Raw genomic sequence first — 11914 nt, forward strand, 5'->3', positions numbered from 1 at the left:
TATCAATCAGCCATGAAATATCCTTGCAGCAATAGTCAGGCCAGTGTTTGCCTGACCAGACAACTGGGCATCATCACTTGGCCAAGAAGACACCAGAACCTATCACACTCTCAAATGTATTTTCTCTGCCAAGAGTTGTATAAAACATACCTGGAAACCTGAAAGCAAGAAGAACTCTCTTCCTCATTTCTGCAGTATCTTTATTCTTGGAAGAATTAAATACAGAATTTTTCTGTGCTCAAATTGATGTGGGGAGGAAGTTTCAGGGTGGGAGAAAGTTTATGAAGAAGGAGCAGGAGATACCAGGGAAAATACCAGATAGCATTTTGTTGGTTAAACAGTTCATTCAGCAAATAAGTTAATACTATGTGTCAAGCACTGATCTTGGCATTGGGAACATGGTGCTGACTAAAATGAGCTAAGTTCTTAATCTCATGGCATTTAAGTCCTAATATATATACTGATGAATATATACATGTGAATAAATAGGCATAGAGGTAAGAGATGACAAGTTAATACAGAGTTAGTGCTTGGAGTGAGAGAGTGACGCGACATTAGGTAGGATAGATAGGACAGACCTAGCAGAGAAGGTGAATGTTAGTATATCCACATCATAGAATAAACTCAGCTGTTAAAAATGATATTTTGGAGCATGAAAAGATGCACAATGTCATTACTCATAAGTGAGATGCAAATGAAAACTCTAATGAGATACCATTCCACACCTAGAAAAATGGATGAAATAAAAATATATTAAGACTACTCAATGTCGTGAGCACCTGAAATAACTGGAACTCTCACAGTTTGCTGGTGGGGTTGTAAAATAATATGATCACTTTTTGAATAAAACTTTGGTAGATTCTCATAAAGCTAAGTATGCTTTGTTCCATGACTTAGAAATGAAAACATGTGTCCATAGGCTGTATAATTTCATTTATATGAAATCCATGTTCATGTAAAAGTATTCTATGGTAATAAAATGAGAAAGGTGTTGCCTCTGGGGGTAGTGGTGATGGTGATTGACTGGAAAGGAATATGAGAGAACTTTCTGGGGGTGTGATGATTTTTATGCTCTTTATTTTGAACAGAGTTTTTGGTTTATTCAAAAGTTGGCAAAAGTGAGCTGTGTATTTTATTGAATATGAAATATTCTATTAAAATAATAAGACAATAAAACTAAAATAAAGTAGAAATGGGGTGCAAAGGTAGTTCAGTGGTAGAATTCTCACCTGCCATGCTGGAGACCTGGGTTCGATTCTGAGCCCATGCACTTTCCCCTCAAAAGAGGAAAAAGTTCAACAAATGGTGCTATGATAATGGGATAGTCACATGGGAAAAGAATGAAATGTGACCCCCACCATACAGCATACAAGATAAAAAAAAAAACTAAAATAAAATAGATTTAGAAAAGGAAAAAAAAGATTTATATACAATGAAAAGCTTGCACTACATACTACAAACAAGTGTGTACAGTAAGGTCTAATTCTAAGCCCATGTAAAATAGATGGAAGGAAAAGGACTCGAGAGAATATATGCGTTGTTAGCAATCATGATTAACATTGCTGAGTGATATAGCTGGTAGGATGATGGGTGATTGCTATTGACTTAACAAGAATACCAAAGGTGGTTGATCAGTTAAATTAAGCTCTGTCAAAGCAGACAATAGCAGAATAATACATACAGAACCTAAACATTTCATTTTAACTTTAAATTTATGAATGTTCATTTATTTGATGAATTTTTCTTGTAAGACAAAAGCTTTTTTTTTTTGAGTACAGTTCTGTTATCTGGAGTTCCACATTTTTGTCGCCTTAGATGAACTAGACCCACAGGTGTTTTTAGTAGGGATTTAAAGAGACTGGGAAGTTATCCAAGTGCAGATTATTATGATTTTTTTTAAACAGTTGTTCTATTTACACCTAATTCAACAGCAAATTTTAATTACTTATCTTTATCAGGTCTTTCCAATGAATTCAAATTATTTTTTTAATACTCAATAGCTCTGTTTCTTTTCACACTCATATTTTCGGGCCTATGTGACATTTAATTATACTTCACAAACACATTAATAGGTACAACTGGCATAAATGAGTATATGAATAAATATCCTTACTCTTGGAAGGCATGGAAATGAACCCGTAGGAAGAGATGCTGCAAACACGCCATATACAAGTGACCATTCACAGACAAATTCAGCCTTAGTGTGGTTAACAGAGAGAGGGGAGTGTGTTGATTAATCTAGCAAGTTCAAGTGGGTATAAGCTCTACTGAACTTTCCCAAATTTCCCACTTTGATCATATATTTTTCCAATCAGAAAAAGTAAGTATTTACTTTATTTAAAGGTAATATTATAAGCAATAGGATAATTAATAATACAGGTAAAACCATTTTGAAATGCTTATTTGAATAGACTGTGCAAATTTTCAAACTGTGAGACAACTGCATGCTCCTAGCCCTCACTTGAACTATTTTTCACTTCTGAGCTTTGGGAAAGGAGACGTGTAAACAGGAATAATGACGAATTCTCTGGAGCCTGAGTTTAGACTCCTCACGGAGGGGATACTGGGTTCTACCCTAAAGACTGCCTGGGATGGATGATAGGAAATATGACAGTATCCTTGGCCCAGGCTCAGTCCCTGAGCCTTTCCCACCTTGAGGCACAGCCGAAGGGTGGCTGGGAAGTGAGAAACAATGCCTGCTGGAAAACAGATGAGCTTTGAGGTCAGGCAGCTGAAGTTGTACCCCAGCTGCACTGGGTGCTTCCCATGGGACTTGGAGAACTTAACGTGCATGAGTCTAAATCCTGACCTGTACAAGTCAGGTATAGTTACCCAATTTAAGGTGTTCTTGTAAGAAAGAAATGAGTCATTAAAAAAGTGTCCACTGCACTGGAAATATTAACAGAAATTCCTTATCCCCAAATCCTACTCCTAAATCCTAAATAGCCCTAAAAGATATTGTGTGCAGTAAGTAGGTGGTTCTAGAGCCTTGTTTGGGCCTCTTATAAGAGATGATCATTCTGGTGCTCCTGAGCATGGACAGGTGAACCTTCATGTTACTATAAACCATGAAAACAGGAATTCTGAGGGAGCAAGAGAAACCAGAGAGCCTACACATGCTTCCTTTCTCTCTTCCCATTGGTTAATCAACTCAGCCTGCTCTGGCTTCTCCCTCTGCCAGTCCCTAAATCTCTTGCTTGCCCAAGTAACATTTAATGCCTTCCTATTTCTCAATCCTGTGAACACCTTTAGTCCTTATCTTACTTGTCCTCTTACCAAGATTTGACACTTTTGACCACGCCCATCTTCTTTACACTTTCTATTCTTTTGGCTTCTCGATCACCTCTTATTTGTGCTCCACGTTCGACCATTTTACATTTTAATCTCCTTTATAGATGATGTTATTTTGGACCATCTCTTTAATACTGATATTTACCGAACTTCTTTTTCTGACCTTTACCTCTTCTCATTTTTTAAAGCTGTCCTTGGTTGATCTTAACTGTTCCCATAGCTTCAATGGCTGCATGATTTCTAATAGTACCCAAAGCTCCTTTTAACTAGAGATTAATTTTAGAATCTCACAGCCTACTGGATTTCTCCATGTGGGTTTCCCTAATTAAAAACAACATGTTTCCCTTTCCCAGCTCCACCTTCACCACTTACAGTATGAAAATAGCACCTCTGCTTGTATTCTCTATTTCGGTCAATAACTCTACCATCCACTCCCTAGTATATAGTGAAAATCAGAGATTTCTTCATCTCTTACTCAAGAAGCAGTTGGTCAAGAGGCCAAATTGATTTACTTCTCTTATCCTTGCTGACACACCACACCTTAGTTCATGACTTCAGGTATTCACCTCATCCTAATGTGACACAAGAATATATTCTTAAAGCTTATACCAATCATTTTCTTCATTCCAAATTTTATATACTTTCATTCTAACTTCTCATTTGAAGAAAATCATTCAAGGACTCTCAGCCGTCTTTTTTTTTTTCTTTTTAGCTTTTTTATTGTATAGTATAACATATATACAAAGCAAAGAAAGAAAAATACAATAATTTTCAAAGCACTGTTTAACAAGTAGTTACAGGGCAGATCCCAGAGTTTGTCATGGGCTACCATACGATCCTCTCATATTTTCCCTTCTAGCTGCTCCAGAATATAAAAAGTTAGAGGGAATAAGTAATTTTTTATCATCACAATTGACTTTTTTCTTTTTTGTGTGTGAGAAATAACATATGTACAAAAAAGCAATAATTTTCAAAGCACAGTACCACAATTAGTTGTAGAACATATTTCAGAGTTTGGCATAGGTTACAATTCCACAATTTTAGGTTTTTGCATCTACCTGCTCTAAGATACTGGAGACTAAAACAGATATCAATTTAATGATTCAGCAATCATATTCATTTCTTAAATCCTATCTTTTCTGTATAGCTCCACCATCACCTTTGATCTTTCTATCCTTCTCCTTAGGGGTGTTTGGGCTATGGCCATTCTAACTTTTTCATGTTGGAAGGGCTGTCAATAATATGGGGTAGAGAGACTTCCGGAGAAGATGGCGGCTTAGTAAGACGCGCGGGTCTTAGTTCCTCCTCCAGAACAGCAACTAAAGAAACAGAAACAATACGAAACAGCTCCCAGAGCCACGACAGAGACCAAAAAGACAGCGTACCCCATTCTGGAATGGCTGAATGGGCAGGGAGAATCCGCTGCGGTGAGATACCTGAGGGGTGCGCGTTTTCCCGGCCGGGGCGGCTGGCGACTGGGGTCCCCTCCACGCACGTGGCTCCCCGGTCTGACTGGGAACGTTGGATAGCGGGGCCCTCCCGCCATGCTTGGTGTCTCAGGCCAGCTGGGCAATTTGGACCGGCACTCCCCCAAGCCGCGGCGGCTGGCGACCCCCACCACCACGCGCGGTTTCCCGGGCCGACTGTGAGATTCGGATTGGCAAGTTAAAGGAGCCACAGCATCTTTTACTGGTGGGCCCTGCAGACAGATGAGCGCCACGAGCGCCACCTACTGGGCAGGAAAAGAAAAACAGAGCCCAGAGATTTCACAGAAAAACCTTTCAACCAGCTGGGTCCCACACCCAGGGAAATCTGATCAAATGCCCAGACACCAGCAGAAAATAATGGATGATGCTCGGAAAATTGAAGATATGGCCCAGTCAAAGGAACAAACCAATAGTTCAAATGAGATACAGGAGCTGAGACAACTAATGCTGAATATACGAACAGAAATGGAAAAACTCTTCAAAAACCAAATCAATAAATTGAGGGAGGACATGAAGAAGACATGGGCTGAACAAAAAGAAGAAATAGAAAATCTGAAAAAACAAATCACAGAACTTATGGGAGTGAAGGACAAAGAAGAAAAAATGGAAAAAACAATGGATACCTACAATGGTAGATCTAAAGAGACAGAAGCTACAATTAGTGAACTGGAGGATGGAACATCTGAATTCCAAAAAGAAACAGAAACTATAGGGAAAAGAATGGAAAAACTTGAGCAGGGGATCAGGGAACTGAATGACAATATGAAGCACACAAATATACGTGTTGTGGGTGTCCCAGAAGGAGAAGAGAAGGGAAAAGGAGGAGAAAAACTAATGGAAGAAATTATTACTGAAAATTTCCCAACTTTTATGAAAGACCTAAATTTACAGATCCAAGAAGTGCAGCGCACCCCAAAGAGAATAGACCCAAATAGGCGTTCTCCAAGACATTTACTAGTTAGAATGTCAGAGGTCAAAGAGAAAGAGAGGATCTTGAAAGCAGCAAGAGAAAAACAATCTGTCACATACAAGGGAAACCCAATAAGACTATGTGTAGATTTCTCAGCAGAAACCATGGAAGCTAGAAGACAGTGGGATGATATATTTAAATTACTAAAAGAGAAAAACTGCCAACCAAGACTTCTATATCCAGCAAAATTGTCCTTCAAAAATGAAGGAGAAATTAAAACATTTATAGACAAAAAGTCACTGAGAGAATTTGTGACCGAGAGACCAGCTCTGCAAGAAATACTAAAGGGAGCACTAGAGTCAGATATGAAAAGACAGAAGAGAGAGGTATGGAGTAAAGTGTAGAAAGAAGGAATATCAGATATGATATATATAATACAAAAGGCAAAATGGTAGAGGAAAATATTATCCAAACAGTAATAATACTAAAAGTTAATGGACTGAATTTCCCAATCAAAAGACATAGAATGGCAGAATGGATTACGACCCAGCAATACCACTGCTAGGTATCTACTCAAAGGACTTAAGGGCAAAGACACAGACAGACATTTGCACACCAGTGTTTATAGCAGCATTATCTACAATTGCAAAGAGATGGAAACAGCCAAAATGTCCGTCAACAGACGAGTGGCTAAACAAACTGTGGCGTATACCTATGATGGAATATTATGCAGCTTTAAGACAGACTAAACTTATGAAGCATGTAATAACATGGATGGACCTAGAGAACATTATGCTGAGTGAGTCTAGCCAAAAACTAAAGGACAAATACTGTATGGTCCCACTGATGTGAACCGACATTAGAGAATCAGCTTGGAATATATCATTGGTAACAGAGACCAGCAGGAGTTAGAAACAGGGTAAGATAATGGGTAATTGGAGCTGAAGGGATACAGACTGTGCAACAGGACTAGATACAAAAACTCAAAAATGGACAGCACAATAATACCTAAGTGTAATGTAACTATGTTGGAACATTGAATGAAGCTGCACCTGAAATATGGTTTTTGTTTGTTTGTTTGTTTGTTTATATCTTTTGTTTTTGTTTTTTTTCTTTTTCCTTTTTTATATATATATTTTTATTAGTATTATTATTTTAATTCTCTTCTCTATATTAACATTCTATATCTTTTTCTGCTGTTTTGCTAGTTCTTTTCCTAAATCGATGCAAATGTACTAAGAAATGATGATCATACATCTATGTGATGATACTAAGAATTACTGAGTGCATGTGTAGAATGGAATGATTTCTAAATGTTGTGTTAATTTCTTTTCTTTTTTTGGATTAATAAAAAAAATTAAGAAAAAATAATATGGGGTAGTGAGATGGAACTATCTGATGTTCTGGAGAGGCTGGACCCTCTAGGTTTCAGGACTTATCTGGGCCAGAGACCCAACTGGAGGTTGTAGGTTTCTGGAAAGTTACTCTAGTGCACGGAACCCTTGTGGAATCTTACATATTGCCCTAGGTGTTCTTGAGGATTGGCTGGAATGGTCCTGTTTGGAGTTTGGTAAGTTATGATAGGTAGCAATGTCTAACTGAAGCTTGAGTAAAAATGATCTCCAGAGTAGCCTCTTGACTCTATTTGAACTCTCTCTGCCACTGATACTTTAGTAGTTACACTTCTTTTCCCCCTTTTGGTCAGGTAATTGTTGATTCCATGGTGCCAGGTCTGAATTCACCCTGGGGGTCCTCTTCCATGTAGCCGGGGAGACTTTCTGGATGTCATATCCCACATAGGGGGAAGGGCAATGATTTCACTTGCAGAGTTGGGCTTAGAGAGACTGAGGCCACATCTGAGTAACAACAGAGGTCCTGCAGAAGTAACTCTTAGGTATGCCTATCGGTAGTGTAAGCTTCTCCACTACCTATGGAAGCTTCACAAGAGTAAACCTCAGGATCAAGGGCATGGCCTAGGCCTTCTTTTAATTATGTTCCTCAGATTAGAGACATTAGCATTTTTTTTTCTGTAGCAGAATTAAGAGGATTCAATTTTTTTTCCCGAGAATTTAGAATTGCTGTTTATACTGGGTGTTTTTTTCTGTAAAAATAATCTACTGGGATTTTACATATTACAGCTAGTCTCTGAGCTCTATCTCATTCTATGTTCAAATTGACAGTTGTCTTTTATATACTAACTTAATAATTGTCTGTTCAGCTAAACCCTATAATGTTCTTAATGGTCTTGAATCACCAGGAGAGTTTCACCTTGCTCCTTGCTGAGAAGTCTAGCTGTGATGGATTTGTGAATTCTTGTAGAATTAGAAATATGGTGAGTTTAGTGAATGTGAATTCATCTTACTTTCATAATCCAGAGTTTACTTGGCCCAAATAATACTTTATTTAGTTAAAACTAAGACTTGTTTACAAAACGAGCACAGCTATGTAAAAAAAATATGAATATATGTGAGGGTTTCCCTTTACAATAAATGGCTTGGCAACCAGCCCTGTGATATCCAAATGCAGCTCAGGCTAATTAAAGGTTCTCTAGGCTTGAATGGTGTGACCCAGAGCTGAATCCAACAGCCAGGAGACTAAACTACTGAAATGAGTTCCTACATTACAGACACAACCAAAAAGGAGTATTTAACTTATATTTTAATTGTTTTGACATGAGAATTAAATTTACTTCTACCTGTATCCCAGATTGTTAATCACTGAGGATTTAAAGAAAGCCTTAGAAAAATTAAAAGGTACTTATTTAAAAGGGATTATAGTCATCATTGGTACTCATTTCTATGGTGTCTTTGCCAGTTTAGTTGAATTCTAGTGCCTCAAATCGCTAAAATGACAAAAATGGTCACATATAAAATATTTAACTGCTGTTAATCTAAAAATGAAAAATGAAATAACAGTATTCTTTACTCCCATCAAATTACAAAAAATTTAAAATACTATAAAATGCAACATTGGCAAAGATAAATGGATATTATTTTATGTTCCAGATGAAAGTATACATACAGTATTTTTGAAAGTGGGCCAAAAATACCAAAAGCTTTAAGGATATTTAAATCCTTTAACCTGGAAATCCCAGTTCTAGAATTTAGACTAAGGAAACAATCAGAAATATGAAAAATAACTTCATTAGAACATGAGCAATTATTATTTATAATTTTATAAATTGGAAATATCTGAAGTCCAAATAATAGAGAATTGATTAAATTAAATTAGTTATGAAGCTTCCATAAATCAAATGTTACTATGGATGGCATAATAGGATCTAGTAGTATCTTAGTTTCCCAGCTGCTTTAACCAATACCATGTAATGGGTTGGCCTAACAGGAATTTATTTATTTATTTATCTATTGACCCATGGTTTCTGAGGCTAGAAGGGTTGCTTCCTTCTTGGTTTTTCTATCACATGGCTATACACACAGTGGCATCTTCTTTTGTTTCTGGGTTCCATTGACTGAGTTTCTAGGGTTCCCTGTGGCTTTCTCTTTCTGTACCTGTATTTCCTTCTGCTTTAAAGGACCCCAGTAATCTGATTTAAAGATCAAACCAATTTAGTTGGCCATACCCTAATTAAAAATAACATCTCCAGAGTTCCTGTGGGTTTGTGCCCACAGGGATGGATTAAGATTAAGAACCTGTTTTTTCCTGTATATGTAATCCAATCCCCAATAATTAGATAAAACCCTGAGCATTTCTGCTTACTTTCTAATTTTTTCTTCTAGATTAATTTCTAAGAATGGACAAATGATCACTGGACATATAACGTTTTATTGTATTTGGCATTGATTAATTTTGGGTTAAAAAATCTATTACTTTGCAGAGGTTCCTCAGCCTGCCCAATTAAAATTGCCTTTCCTAAATGTGCTCCAGTGGATACTATTATAATGAAGCTTCCAAAATATAACTCAGATTACAAGTGATATCTGTATTTATGATTGTTTTTCCTTATGAGCATACATCTGCTGATGAACAAGAAAATAAATGTAAGTTAACGTTGAACCCTTTATAAAATTTAGATCTGATAATTTAAATACTCTCTTTGGTAATTTCAGTTTCTCTAAAAAACTTCTGTTTCTCAGGTTTCCTTGTGGTTTGTCCTCTTCTCCATCTCTTCCGCAATGTGACCTCAAAAGGAAAGGAGGATAGCAGGATGGGACCTTGAGATTGCTGATATCTGGATTCCTTAAGTTACTCACACCTTGGGTGAAGATAACTTTCCAACCGGCAAAGTCAGGAGTTGTGTGAACAGAAGCAAAAAGGTTGTGAGCCATTAGAGTCATGATATGTGTATTTTTAATATCGAGACCAGAAAACACACTGGTCATTTATGACACCATATAAGAGTGCACCTCTAATTCATAAGATATTGACTAGGTGATGGTGTACATAATAGAAGCAATAAATTTTATGAGTATCACCTGATTGCCTTATTTCACTATAAAATGAGTAATGCATTCTTTTATCAGTAGATAATATTTTTCTGAAATTCCATCTAGTAAGTTCATTACTAATCATGATTCAGAATAAGAATAATTTCCAAGGAGGAGAAACTGGTAACTCTCCACAATGGAAAAGACCCAGTGTAATTGACTGGCCACCCACATTGCTCTCTAGCTCAGGGTTGTTTTCCATTGCTGGCATATTAGACATATACTAGCAGATGCGGTTCCGTGAGAGTAGGTCCAAGGGTTATCTCACCATCCGTTTGTTGGGAGCATTCTTTGTGGTGAGGACCTTGTGGTGAGTATTCAGCAAATGAGAATCAATGTTCTCATCTGCAAGCCCTTTCACACATTTTTCCCCAACTCCCCTTAAATCAACTGGTGGGTTTTTTTTTTTTTTGATAAGACCCTATTTAGCCAAACTATTAGCCACTGCCCATGTATTGCTATAGTGTTCTATCTCAGACCATGCCTTTCTTCAGGCAAAGTAGGTAAAAACTCTATAACTTAAAAATCAGTCTACTCATTCCTTGTTATTTTAAACATACATTTACTATATGGCTCAACAATTCCATTCATAAATATTTCTCAAGAAAAATGGGAATGCCTTTGTTTATGAAACAATGTAAACATGAATGTTCTAGTGGTTTTATTTATAGGAATTAATAATTAGAAACAGCACAATGCATATTAACAGGTGACTAGATAAACAAAGTTCCTACGTCATACATGTACATGAAATACACTAAGTGATAAAAGTGAATGTACTGCTGATAGATGCAACCCCACAGGTGAAACTCACAGACATTGTATAAAGCAAAATTAACCAGGAAGGAGTACATACTGTATGATTTTATTTTGATTATGTACTACATTAGGCAAAACTAATCCAAAGTGATAGAAACCATATCAGTGGTTCTGTGGTGGGAGGGCGAACATGGGGGGATTCAGCTCAGAGAAAATGCAAGGAGCTCTCTGGGGAGATGGACACGTGATGTATCCTACCCGGGATGTGGTTACGCAGATGCATATTTGCAAAACTCATCAAACTCTACACTTAAAATCTGTGGCATTTATTTTATGTAAATTATACCTTAAGAAAGTTGATTTTAAAAATAAATTCTGCCCACTGGGATTCCTCATCTTTTCACTATCATTGAAGGCTACCCATGAGTGAGGCTGTAATTGCTACCAGCTGATGCCACCATTTAATAAAATGCCATCTGTAAACAGGGCTTGAATGATTTTCTTCCTAGTTACAGGGATTTTTCCCCAAGGCCCTGAAAGTAGATTTAGGAAAAGATGGCTGTGTGGCAGGCACTTTGAGAAACTGATCTATCTGCTTATGAAAAATTATTGTGCCTTCATAATCTTTTCCAGCCAAATCTTGCATACATCACTTCTAACTGGTCTTGAGAATTTGTTGGGCGTTTGAAGACTTAAGGGTTGATGCATCGGGAAATACTAAGTGCATGATAAGCAGTGCTGGTCCCAGGCTACTCCTGCTCCTGTATACAGTTTGGCAACAGGCTTTGTACATTATTCCAGTCTGCCTCAGAGAGTTAAGCCCCATCGGAACTTTATGGTCAGAAGGAACAACTAGCAAAGCTATTTGAACTGCATCCTGTATCTGCTAGATAGCTTTCTCTTGTTGTAGGCGATTTTTGATACTAACGATCTTTTTTTTGGGGGGGTGCATGTTCCGGGAATTGAGCCCAGGTGTCCCGTGTGGAAGGCGAGCATTCTACCATGAACCACCCGGACAGCCG

This window comes from Tamandua tetradactyla, chromosome 21, assembly GCF_023851605.1.
Source record: "Tamandua tetradactyla isolate mTamTet1 chromosome 21, mTamTet1.pri, whole genome shotgun sequence".
NCBI classification, from domain to species: domain Eukaryota; kingdom Metazoa; phylum Chordata; class Mammalia; order Pilosa; family Myrmecophagidae; genus Tamandua; species Tamandua tetradactyla.